Source organism: Bos indicus x Bos taurus, chromosome 22 (assembly GCF_003369695.1).
Source record: "Bos indicus x Bos taurus breed Angus x Brahman F1 hybrid chromosome 22, Bos_hybrid_MaternalHap_v2.0, whole genome shotgun sequence".
Classification (NCBI taxonomy): domain Eukaryota; kingdom Metazoa; phylum Chordata; class Mammalia; order Artiodactyla; family Bovidae; genus Bos; species Bos indicus x Bos taurus.
The window spans coordinates 48238909-48249998 of NC_040097.1; the positions used below are offsets into that span (position 1 = coordinate 48238909).

Consider the following 11090-nt stretch of genomic DNA (forward strand, 5'->3'; position numbering starts at 1 on the left):
AGGTACGTAGCCCTCTGTATCCCTTCCTGTGACGTTGCCTCAGCTTGACTAGGGTTCTCCGAGCAAGATCCCTAATCTCCTGTACCCGACTCTCTGCTTCCAGTTCTGGAAACCTCGCCTTCCCTTGGTCCTTTTAAGCCTAAAAGCGGTAGCAGTTCATTTTGCCATTATGCTGTGGGGAAGAGGTTGCTGTTAGTCCCTGTGGAGCGGCTATTTGCCTGTATCTTTGTAAATAACCCCACCTTTTAAAAATTTTTTTTGGCTGCACCAGATCTTCGTTGGGGCACACAGGACCTTTAGTTGAGGCACATGGGACCTAGTTCTCTGACCAGGAATCCAAGCCGGGCCTCTTGTGTTGGGAGTGTGGAGTCTTAGCCACAGGACCACCCAGGAAGTCCCTAAATAGCCCTTTATAAATCAACTACCTGATTCGATAGAGATTCCATCCTTGACCCAGCTTATGTGCCTTCCCAGACTGCGCAGCCTTGCTGGCCTTCCGAACACTGACTGCTTCCCAGCTGGAGTGTCCCAGTGTGTGAGCATCCCCAGGGATTAGGTGATGGCTGTGAGGCAGCCTCTGTCATGCCCACTGCACCCGCAGAGGCGACAGCTGTGCTTCTAGGTCTGACCTGCCTGTACCCACGGAGCCTCTGGCTGTCCCAGTGGCTGCCCAGAGAGCCCAGGTTACATAACCCAGAAATGCAGGGACGTGAACGCCCCAGGGGCGAAACGTGGACTAGAGAGACTCAAGAGAAAGAGAGGAGTAAACTGCTTGCCCTTTGCTCCTGCAGGTGACTGCTCTAAGAGGCAGTGGCTCCCCGAGTCTCTGGGAGAGGTCCCACATGACCTGGTGACCAGAGCACTCTCTCATGAAGCTGTGGCCAGCTCAGGAATAAACCTCTGTGTACTGTTCTTCCTCTCCCAGCCTCACTCCCCTTTTCCCTTCACTTTGTTCCCTTGACTCACACATCCCAGTATGGCAATTACTACACAGGCTTTATGCGCCAGCCCCTGCTTTCTAGGGACGGAGCTAAGACAGGCACTGAGGGGGCTGTCCTTTGAGGAATCTGGCTCTGTGTGGGCCTCAGACAGACTCCCTCCTTCCCAGCCCAGCCTTTCTCTCCTTGTCTCCTCGCTGCAGGGCCACAGCACATGAAGACCAGGCTCCCGACCTGAGGGACCCCAGGGTGCCCAGAGTGATGCAGGCTCCGGTTTTCCTCACTTTTCTGAATTTGCATCCCAGGCCCTGAGATCTTTCTGTGCTTTTCTGCCGCATCAGTCATTTATTTTAAAAGGTGTTTTAAAATAATCACCCAGTTTCTTAGGTAGTCTGAACCAGAAGGGCGCCCCTAGACTTTCTCATTGACTATATTACCTGGAAACCCTCTTTCTATTTTGTATTTTTTCTCTACCTTTCTCTTTCTTTTCCTCAGCCCACTGTCCTTCATCTCTTCCAGGATTTGATGTAGGCATAGTCTCTGGAAGGCAGAGACTCCAGACTGAATCTTTGGGATTCAAAGTTCTGCACCCCTGTCCTACCCCCAGCTTCAGCTCAGGGCTCCATAAATCTGCTGGAACAGGCGAAAAGCAGGCAAGCACACTCCGTGTACAGCCTGGAGAGGCCCCAGGGAGGATGTGGACTCGCTGTTTCATCATGCTGAGTGGGAAACGGTCACACACGTGTGGGCTCAGCCCTCCAGCCACCCCTGCTTCTCATACACAGAGGCAGGGCTGAAAGAATGACTCAAAAGCATTTGGAAAATAGCTGTCCATGGCCCCCAACGGTCAACTTACGTATGGCTCTGACTCACTGAGCAGGGAGCACGCAGTGGGTGCCCTTTGGTCACAGCGAGGTCCCAGATGACATCATCCGTGAGATGTAGCATCAGCCCGTGCAACCCCAGACGTGTTGTTCAGAATCAGCCACCCGGCAAATGAAGGGTCAGTGGAAAAGCAGCTGCCAATAGCCACAGAGAAGAATGGGCAGTTTCACAAACGCTGTGTGTGCTGCTGCCCACCTTTCTGAAGGTCTGCCTGACTGTTCCCCCAGCCCGGGTGCTACCTGAGCAGAAACCCTTCTGAGCCCTGGTCACCCGCAGTGTGGTGTCTCCAAAGACCACCCTGGCAATGGGGGGCCCAGGTGCACAGCTGAATTCGAGGAGCCCTTGAAGTGAACCAGGCAGCTTTTCCATGGTGGCCTCCAGGGAAAAATCCATTCAGTTACAGGATTGAGACCTGGCCCCCTTGTCCAGAGGCTTCGCCCCTTGCCCTGAATGTGGGTGACCTCTGGATGTTCCCCAGGGCCCTGGAGACTGGCCTGGCAGGCCTCATGACCTCATCCTTCTCCTCCCCACCTTTTAACTTCTGTGTCTCTCCTCTCTCATCCAAGCTCTGCTCCCCTCCCCCCCTGCCCCGCCCATGTCTTCAGCAGATTCCTTGTTCACTCTTATGCTTTACCATTTTCCTTGTTTTTGGTAAACTTGGTGAGTCAATGTCACGGTCGTTTCTGTGTGTTTTGGGGTGAGGCAGAAGCCTAGCTAAGCAGGCCTTGAGGTGTGCATCCATCAGGGTAAAAGAGGCACATGGCTCAGGTCTGCCTGCAAAAGGCTTCTGAGTGTGGGGAGCAGGGGGGTGCTCAGTGAATACATTACCTGTTCTCCTGCATGCTCCCTCAGACCATCCTTTTCAGTCTTTCAAGCCAAGCGTTTTCCCCTGATGCCGGGCTTTCTCTCCTTCTCGCTCCCGCCCAGCACACTTACTTTCTGCCAGCCTGTCTGTCTGTGTATCTGTCTCCGCACCCATCTCCACTCTCCCCACTGGCTCCTTCTCCCTGAGAAGAGGGGGAGGCGAGTGGGGACTCAGAACAGGGTGCAGCCCCCGGGGCTCGGCCTGGAGAGGAGGGACGGTGACATCTGCTGGGTGACTGCTGAATCCGCCTGGCCCTGCCGGGTTTCTGGACCTTTCCGGGCAGAACTGCTTCCGCTGATACTCTTCCATCTGGGGGGAAGGAGCCCCGAGGTGGAGTTCCCTGCACCCAGTGCCTGCGCCCACCAGCCATCTGGCCCCTTTCATCATTTCCCCTTCACCCTGTGGGGGGTCCCCAAGACCAGCACAAATACTCTGAGATTTTTAGGGCTTGGATACTGTTTCCGAGAAGCCTGGGATCTCCCAAAGAAGAGGATTGAGCTGGGCTTGACTGGGTGACCACAGCCCCTCTGAGACACACCCTGGAAGAGGGGGCCAGCCCTCGGTGAGGAGGAAGGCCCCAGGTGTGGGGCTCTCCAGGCCCAGCCTCTGCCCGCTGAAGCACTCACCATCTGGGGGCTGTGGGCGGTGGCGGCCCTTCCAAGCGGGCCTCATGACTGTGGCGCCCTCTGGCGGTGGCTGCCGCAGGAAGTAACGGTGCAGCTGTCCGCACAGGTCAGGACGCAAGGTTCCTGTAAACCTCCAACCAGACAAATGTTACTCTCTGTTCTGCAACTTTTTACCTCTATAGGAATGGCAAAGTGTTATGTCTTTAAGGTCAGAACCTTGAGAATGGCTCTCTGGCGTGTTTCAGGCTATAGGCAGCATTCCTAACTGGAAGCAAAAGCAAGAGAATACAAAGGTTAGGCCAAACAGACCTGATACGGAGCCAGATTTGTTCTTCCCTATCACAAGGGGACCACGTTGGCACCAGGACACAGCAGTAGGTAAGCACAGTCCCCGCCCTCATGATGCCTCTGTTCAATGAGGAGACAGACCTCAAACACGCTCTAAAGGGTGCCGGTAAAGCGGGACCAGCCCTCTGAAGACAAAATCAAGGACTGAATTGACAGGGCGGGGCATCTAGAACAGCTGAGAGGGCTGGGGAGACCTCTTTGTGGGACCCACTTGCCATCTAAAGAGATAGCCACGGAAGGAGAGGAGGGGAGCAAGGAGTGGGGAGAGAGGAGGCGGGGAGGAATGGAAGGAAAGGGCCAAGACCAGAAAAAGCTTGGAGCCTGAGGAACTGAAGTGAATTCATGGCTGCTGAAGTGTAGCGTAGCAGGAGGTTAAACCAAGGGATCCTGGCCAAAGTAAGAAGTGTGGTTCACATAGAAAATGGGCCACTTTTCTGTTTCCCTGTCACCAGGCTGCAGAAACTCTTCCGTGTGCCCATTCGGCAGAGAGACAAAGCTGTGAGGTCACCTCTCCCTCCCTCCCACTCCACCACTGGCCAACTCCAAAACCTCGCAGAGAGTCGGACAAGCAGGCCACACTGTGGGACAGCTCCGAGGGGTGTCTGGCTTCCACTGTATGTCGAGAGGAACCAAAAGCTTTAGATCAGTGCCTTCCAGTAGTGTCCAACAGCAATAGCCACCTACATAATTTCCACTAGGATTTTAAAAGTAAGGAGAAACAAGTAAAATTACTGCTATTAAAACATTTTATTAAACCCATACCTCTAAAATATTATCATTTGAATACGCAATTAATATAAAAATTATGAATGAGATAGGGAACATTCTTTTTTTTTTCATGCTAAGTATTCAGAAGCCTGGTAAATATTTCATACTTACATCCCAGTGCAATTAGGATGAGCCACATCTCCAGTGGTCCATAGGCACATGTGGCCCCATGACCACTGCCCTGGACAGTGCAGCTCCAGACACTGCAATTTTGAAACCACGACTCCCAGGAGAGACTGACCCACCGGCACAGGCTTCTGCCACCTGCCAGAGAAGCTTTAGAAGAATTCTCAGGACATGCAGTCAGGGTAAGTTGTGAGCTTGGCCTGGAGTGCAGCCTTGACCTTCACCTCTGGCAATGCACCCATCAACCACCCATCCCCAGGACCTTGAATCTGCCCTCATTCATCTTGCTGACACTTTTTTCTCCCCAAAGAACTGAATGTGACTCGTCTTTTCTTAAGTTTCCAAGTGTATTGTCACCTGCAGATGCTGAAAGAGGACATCAGAGCCAATGTGGTGCAGTAGAAAGAACACTGCACAGGGCGTCAGAGAAGAGAGAATCCCGTTCCTGCTCATCTTTCACCAGACCTGCGGCCCAGAGAGCCACGAGTCGGTGCAGGGCACTAAGCAAGCGCTCGGAGTCCAAAGTCAGACTGCAGCTCTGGGTCCTGAGCTGTGCCCTTTTCCGGGCCTTTGCATCCTCCTCTGTAAAATGGGGGAGTAGGCAATGGCACCCCACTCCAGTACTCTTGCCTGGAAAATCCCATGGACGGAGGAGCCTGGTGGGCTGTAGTCCATGGGGTCTCGAAGAGTCGGACATGACTGAGCGACTTCACTTTCACTTTTCACTTTCATGCATTGGAGAAGGAAATGGCAACCCACTCCAGTGTTCTTTCCTGGAGAATCCCAGGGATGGGGGAGCCTGGTGGGCTGCCGTCTATGGGGTCACACAGAGTTGGACACGACTAAAATGACTTAGCAGCAGCAGCAGCTGAAAAATGGGAACAGAACCTGCTCTTTGCAGACAAGGTAACCACCACAAAGCACTCAGCACAGGGTGCACATTAATAATGAGGATGATGATGATGATGTCTCACCTGTTATGATCTCTGCACCTCTGCTTCCTTGGTTGGAAAGTGGAGATAAGCATGTCTCATGAACCTGCTTTCTGGGGTTCTGTGAGGCCAAGAGACAGTGTGAAAGCACTTTATGAAAATAGGAAGCTCTTTATCAAGTCCAAAAATGACTCCTCAGTTTCACAGCCTAGCTGGTGGTCTGACTGTAAACAGCCCTTACAAATTCATAATCGGGAAGGGGAGTCTGTGCTGTACCCGCAGCTCCATGACTGGACAAGGCAAGGCCTAAATGCCCAGCTTCAACACTCTTTTCCTGGGTAAACTCTGACTTCAGCTGTGTTATCATCTGTATGATGGCTGAGTACACACAGCTCTCAGGTCAATGGGCTGAGTATCAAATGAGCCCCTGACTATGATGTGCCTGGCAGAGGGCCTGCCTGACTCAGAGCCCCAGAGGAGACCTTGAGGCCCACACATGCCTCAGCCAGGCGGGGGCCAGCCGTTCATGTGACAACCACAAAGTGGAGCCCCAAGGCTTTCATTTAGGAAATGATTCACCAACCTCCCCAGGAGGCGTTAGTGGTAAAGAATCTGCTTGCCAATGCAGGAGACCCAGGTTCGACCCCTGGATCCAGAAGATCCCTAAGAGTAGGAAATGGCATCTCATTCCTGTATTCTTGCCTGGAAAATTTCAAGGAGCATAGGAGCCTGGAGGGCTACAGTCCATGGGGCTGCAAAGAGTTGGACATGACTGAGCCATCGAGCACACAATTCACCAACCTGCTCCTCCCCCACCATCAACAACCCCTCCATTTTCCATTCCCCCCTCACCTGCTGTTCTCTCAAGGCCAGGAGGAAAGCCCTTTAGGAAGGAGTGATGGTTCTCCACTTCACTTTGGGTTTGGTAATCTGCAGAGAAACAGTCAAGAACTGCATGTATGTAAATTTCTGACCTGGTGTGGACTTCCTTTCTACTACCCCTCAACCTACCAGCTGAATGCCTGGTTACTCTAACCTCTGTGGATTTCAGTTCCTGACCTGAAAGGGAATTCCTGTGGGAGAGCTTTGTAAACCATGGACTGAACTTCACATGCAGTCATGGCCATTCTTCTCATTGTCCCCATTCTGTGGGCTCCACTGTATTGGATTCCCTAATACAAGAGGGGAAGCTCCCCTGTTGGCTGCCTGACTGTTAAGTTCTCACCTGAACATCAAAGCTGCTCAGACAGGGTCACTCCCCAATAACAAAAAGACTAGCCCCACCCTCGCACATATACCTGTGGACCAATGTTGGTGATTGTTGCCCCGTTACCAGGGACAACTCTAGCCCGTTTCCATACTCTCACGTACCAGGTAAAATGTATTAGATTCCAAATCACCGAATTCCCCTGCTTCTTGGCAGCAGCCAATCCAGAACTGACTCTGCCTCCTGGATCCCTGTACAGACTCAATCAGCCCAGGCCCAGATCCTGTAAGTCCCTCCCAACCCGCTGTCACTCAAGAATCCTTATCAAGGGAGCAGCTGGGATGGAACAGGATCACAGGCAGTGAAGAGAGGATTGCCACTTTTAAGGGGATAGGCAGTAGTGTTCAAAGTCCCAGAGACCCCAAGAGAAGGTGGTACATTGAGCGGCCCCCCAGTATGTGAGGCCCATCACCCACCCTCTTGACTCTATACAACTTGGTCCTTCTGGCCTGTCCTCCCAGGGGAAAGCTTCCACCAGAGCCTCTTAGAAAGAGAATGTTCCTTCTTCCATGAGTCCCCTGAATGCAGATTTTTATTACCCTGTCTGGGACCTTCTTGCCTTGAATAGTCATTCTTCATTTCCTGAGGGCCCACAATGTTCCAAGCACCATATGACATGCTTTAGATATGTCATTGCTTATCCTCACACTATCTTTGACTAATGGGTAATTAGCATAATTTTTCACAATAAGGAAACTCAGGCTCAGAGAAATAACTTTACCAAGGTCAGACAGCTTGAGTGGCAGGGTCAGGATCTGAACTAGGACAGTGTGACTCCCAGTCACTGTGGGTCTGCAAGCTTTTTACCTGTAACTTAAAGGCTTGCCAGTTTCACCTGTACCTACCACTCCCTCCCAAGAACGCAGCTACTGCAGATTTCTTTGGTTATCAAAGCCATGCTCTTTGAGTCAAACTGAGGGGTATCCCACAGCCAGAGGTTGCCTGATGGGCTGGGCTATGTGTGCTGACTGGCTGTCCAGCTTGAAGCTCTGGGCCTCGGGGAGTGCTGGGGAGAAGTGGAGACACCAGGAGGGGGAAGAGAGCCCTAGGTGGACAGAGGCAAGACAGACCACTCCCCTGTCCTCCGGAAAATGACTGATCACTCAGTGTTCCCAGAGCGGTCTCTTTTTGCAACCTTGAAGTGTGGAAGGCAAACTCAGATCAAGACCATGGAGAGATCGGGTAGAGACCCTGCCCTGTTCACGTTTATGTTACAAATAGCCAGCCCTGTGCACAGGGTATGGCATGCAGGATGTGCTTAATAAATAACTGAGGCACTCTCTGGTGGTCCAGTGGTTAAGAATGTGCCTGCCAAAGCAGAGGACCCAGGTTTGATCCCTGGTCCAGGAAGATCCCATGTGCTGCGGAACAGCTAAGCCCGTGCACCACAGCTCCTGAAGCCTCTGAGCCCTAGAGCCTGTGCTCCAAAACTAGAGAGCAGCCTGAGTCCAGCAACAAAAACCCAACACTGTGCAAAAAAAAAAAAAAAAAAAAATTTAATTAATAAATAAATAAATACCTAATAAATCAGTGCTCAAACAAGTGAGTCAGGCTGGTACAAAAACTTTACACAGGTACGAACACTACAATAGCGGTGGTTACCAAACACTGGTTAAGAGTTAGCCTGCAAAAGAAAACCCATTTTGGAATAAAGGGACACTTGTGCTTCAATTTGCAAATAAGCCTGTAGAACTTCTGCCTGATTCTGTTGAGGTTTAGAAATGTTTCAACCCAAAGGAGACTCCTGGAGAATGACAGACACGTTTTCTTTTTGCTTAAAATTTTTTTCCCAATATTTATTTCCAGCTTTATTGGATATAACTGACATATAATATTACATAAGTTTAAGTGTTAATGTGTAAGTTACTCTTACTATGTGATGATTTGATACATGTATAGACTGTAAAATATTTACCACAATAAGGTTAGTTAAAGCTTCCTTTACCCAGTTCCTGAGCCTAAGTTTCTACTACTCCCCACATGAAAGTGAAAAAAAAGTGGAAGTGTTAGTTGTTCAGTCATGTTCAACTCTTTGTGACCCCATAGACTGTAGCCTCTGTCCATGGGATTCTCCAGGCATGAATACTGGAGTGGGCTGCCATTCCCTTCTCCAGGGGATCTTCCCAACCCAGGGATAGACCCCAGTCTCTGGCATTGCAGGCAGATTCTTTACCATCTGGGTCACCAGGGAAGCCCGCTCCCCACATGAAAGGCCAATAAATTGAGAGACGAGGTGTGAAGACAAGGAATAACAGCTTCATTTGGAAAGCCAGCAGACCAAGAAGATGGGTGACCAGTGTCCCAAAGAGCCTTCTTACCTGAGTGAGAACTCAAGAGTCCTTTTATACTAAAAGCAGATGGAGTGTGGCTGGTTATTGCAGACTTCTTGGTGCTGGCCAGACCCTGGGAGGCATGTGATAATCCTTTGTTCTTACAGCTGGCCAGGAAGGTCTTGTAACAATGTACCTCCAGGACAACGGTTATTCTCTGTCCTGCGTCTTTTTATCTCTATATGAATGGGAAAGTGTTTCACCTTTAAAGGTCAAGCCTGAAAGGCAGAGCCTTGAGAAAGGGCTATTATGTATATTTCTGGCTGTAGGCATGGATCTTCTACAAGGTGCAGAGCCAGCAGAACTAAGCACAGCAAACAGAGCACAGCGCGAGAGCTAGAGGACTAGGTCCAATATGGCGCCAGACGTGTTCTCTGTTCCAGCTCACCTCCATCAGCGCCCATCCCACGATCCTGTAGGAGAAGGGGTGACGGCCATTCTGGCTACCTCCTACCAAACAGGTGTGAAGATGGGGTGGTCGTGTCATGCAAATGGCCAACTTGGGGCTGGAAGTATTCCTGAGTCCCAGGCTGGGCATGAACAGTTTGAATCGTGGGGATGTGGATACCCTTTTCATGGCCCGGTCACAACACTTAGACAAGCACTTGAACATACACATAAACTTGGAATAAGGCTGCCCATGATGCTCTGCCTATGACCTTTATATCTTCAAAAAAAGAGGGTTATTTTCCCCCTTTGGCCACCCTTGAGATAGCTTTATTAAAGCATTTCCTTTCCAACAAGTGGCTGTCACCAGTGTAGTGAAACCAAAGAGAAGAGCAAGAGTCATCATCAATTATCTGGTAAGAGGCTTGACTCCAAACAGCAACTTAATATTGCCTGACACCTCACAAGGCCAAGTCTGCTTTTCTTCATGCCGTCAAATCTCTGGAGGAGTGAGTTCTACTCAGGTGTGGGGAATCCATGGCCTTGTCCTGGCTGATTTATCAGAGGAGTAAGTGTTCTGCAGTACCTTGTATGGTCCTGTCCACTTAGCAGCAAGTCGATGCCCAGGCCCTTGTTCTCTCCAGGTTTCAAGGAGGACTCGATCCCCAGGCTGGAGGGGGTGCTGTACCATCTTAGTTGGGTAGGTGGATGTATTGGAAGCAAACTCACGAACAGAAGTTCATACAGTACCCAAATCTTAACATAGTTGGTGACTGCTAGGTCCTTTAAGACCTCTACAGATTCTCCTGCCCAGGCAGACACCTGGAACAGTCTACCACACAGTATTCCTGAGGGCTTACTTCTGGGAGCCACTCTAATCCATCGCAGGGCAACTGGCAAGGCCTTACTCCAAGTTAGTCTCCTGACTTATTTCAGCAGCGGTCACTTTCAGTATGTGATTCATTTTCTCAATTTTTCCTGTTGATTGTAGTCTTCAGGATGAATATAGTTGCCAACAATATGCAATGGTTTTAGATACCTGGTGGGTTATACTGGAGACAGAAGCAGGCTCATCGTCACTTTGAAGGGTGTAGACAATCCAACTTGGAGAAAGAGTTCCTTAAGGAGGGTTTTAACTACTTCATAGTTTTTCTCTGTCTGGGTGGAATATGCTTCCACGCATTCTGAAAAGGTGTCCATAGGGAATTCCCTAGTGGTACAGTGGTTAGGACTCCATGCTTCTACTGTTGGGGACATGGGTTCAATCCCTAGTCAAGGAACTAATATCCTGCCTGCTGTGTGTGGTGCGGCCAAAAATCAGAAAAGAAAAAGTGTCCAGAAACACGAGCAAGTATCTGAAGTTTCCTGCAGCTTGAGGCTTTTGAGTGAAGTCCATCTGCCAGTCCTCAGTGGGACTGGCTCCTCTGTATTGCGTTCCCACCTGGGGGTGTCTAGCAGCAGTCTGTGGATTATTTTTGGCACACATTTCAGCCTGGCCAAAGGCAGGGAAAGGTGGCCTGAGACTGAGGCCAGGGAGAGACTGAGAAAGGAAACGGGGCAACGGACTTCCTCAAACACCAGGTGGCCACACCCGGCCTGTGGCACTGCAGTCCCACCA

The 11090-nt window shown here is 50.6% G+C and overlaps 1 protein-coding gene across 2 annotated transcripts in view; it reads right to left on the reverse strand.

The window, feature by feature from the left end:
• CCR8 (C-C motif chemokine receptor 8) overlaps window positions 1-11090 on the reverse strand; it is a 133302-nt gene that overhangs the window by 40619 nt on the left and 81593 nt on the right. Inside the window, exons 3-7 of one of the 2 annotated variants that reach the window (XM_027523772.1) lie at window positions 6341-6418; window positions 5531-5609; window positions 3315-4694; window positions 2652-2830; window positions 1795-1957 (exon numbers count right to left, since the gene is read on the reverse strand). The gene's annotated coding sequence lies outside the window, so the exon portion shown is untranslated. Of the gene's footprint in view, window positions 1-1794; window positions 2831-3314; window positions 4695-5530; window positions 5610-6340; window positions 6419-11090 lie in introns of both variants that reach the window. The other variant, XM_027523771.1, reaches the window with a different exon arrangement.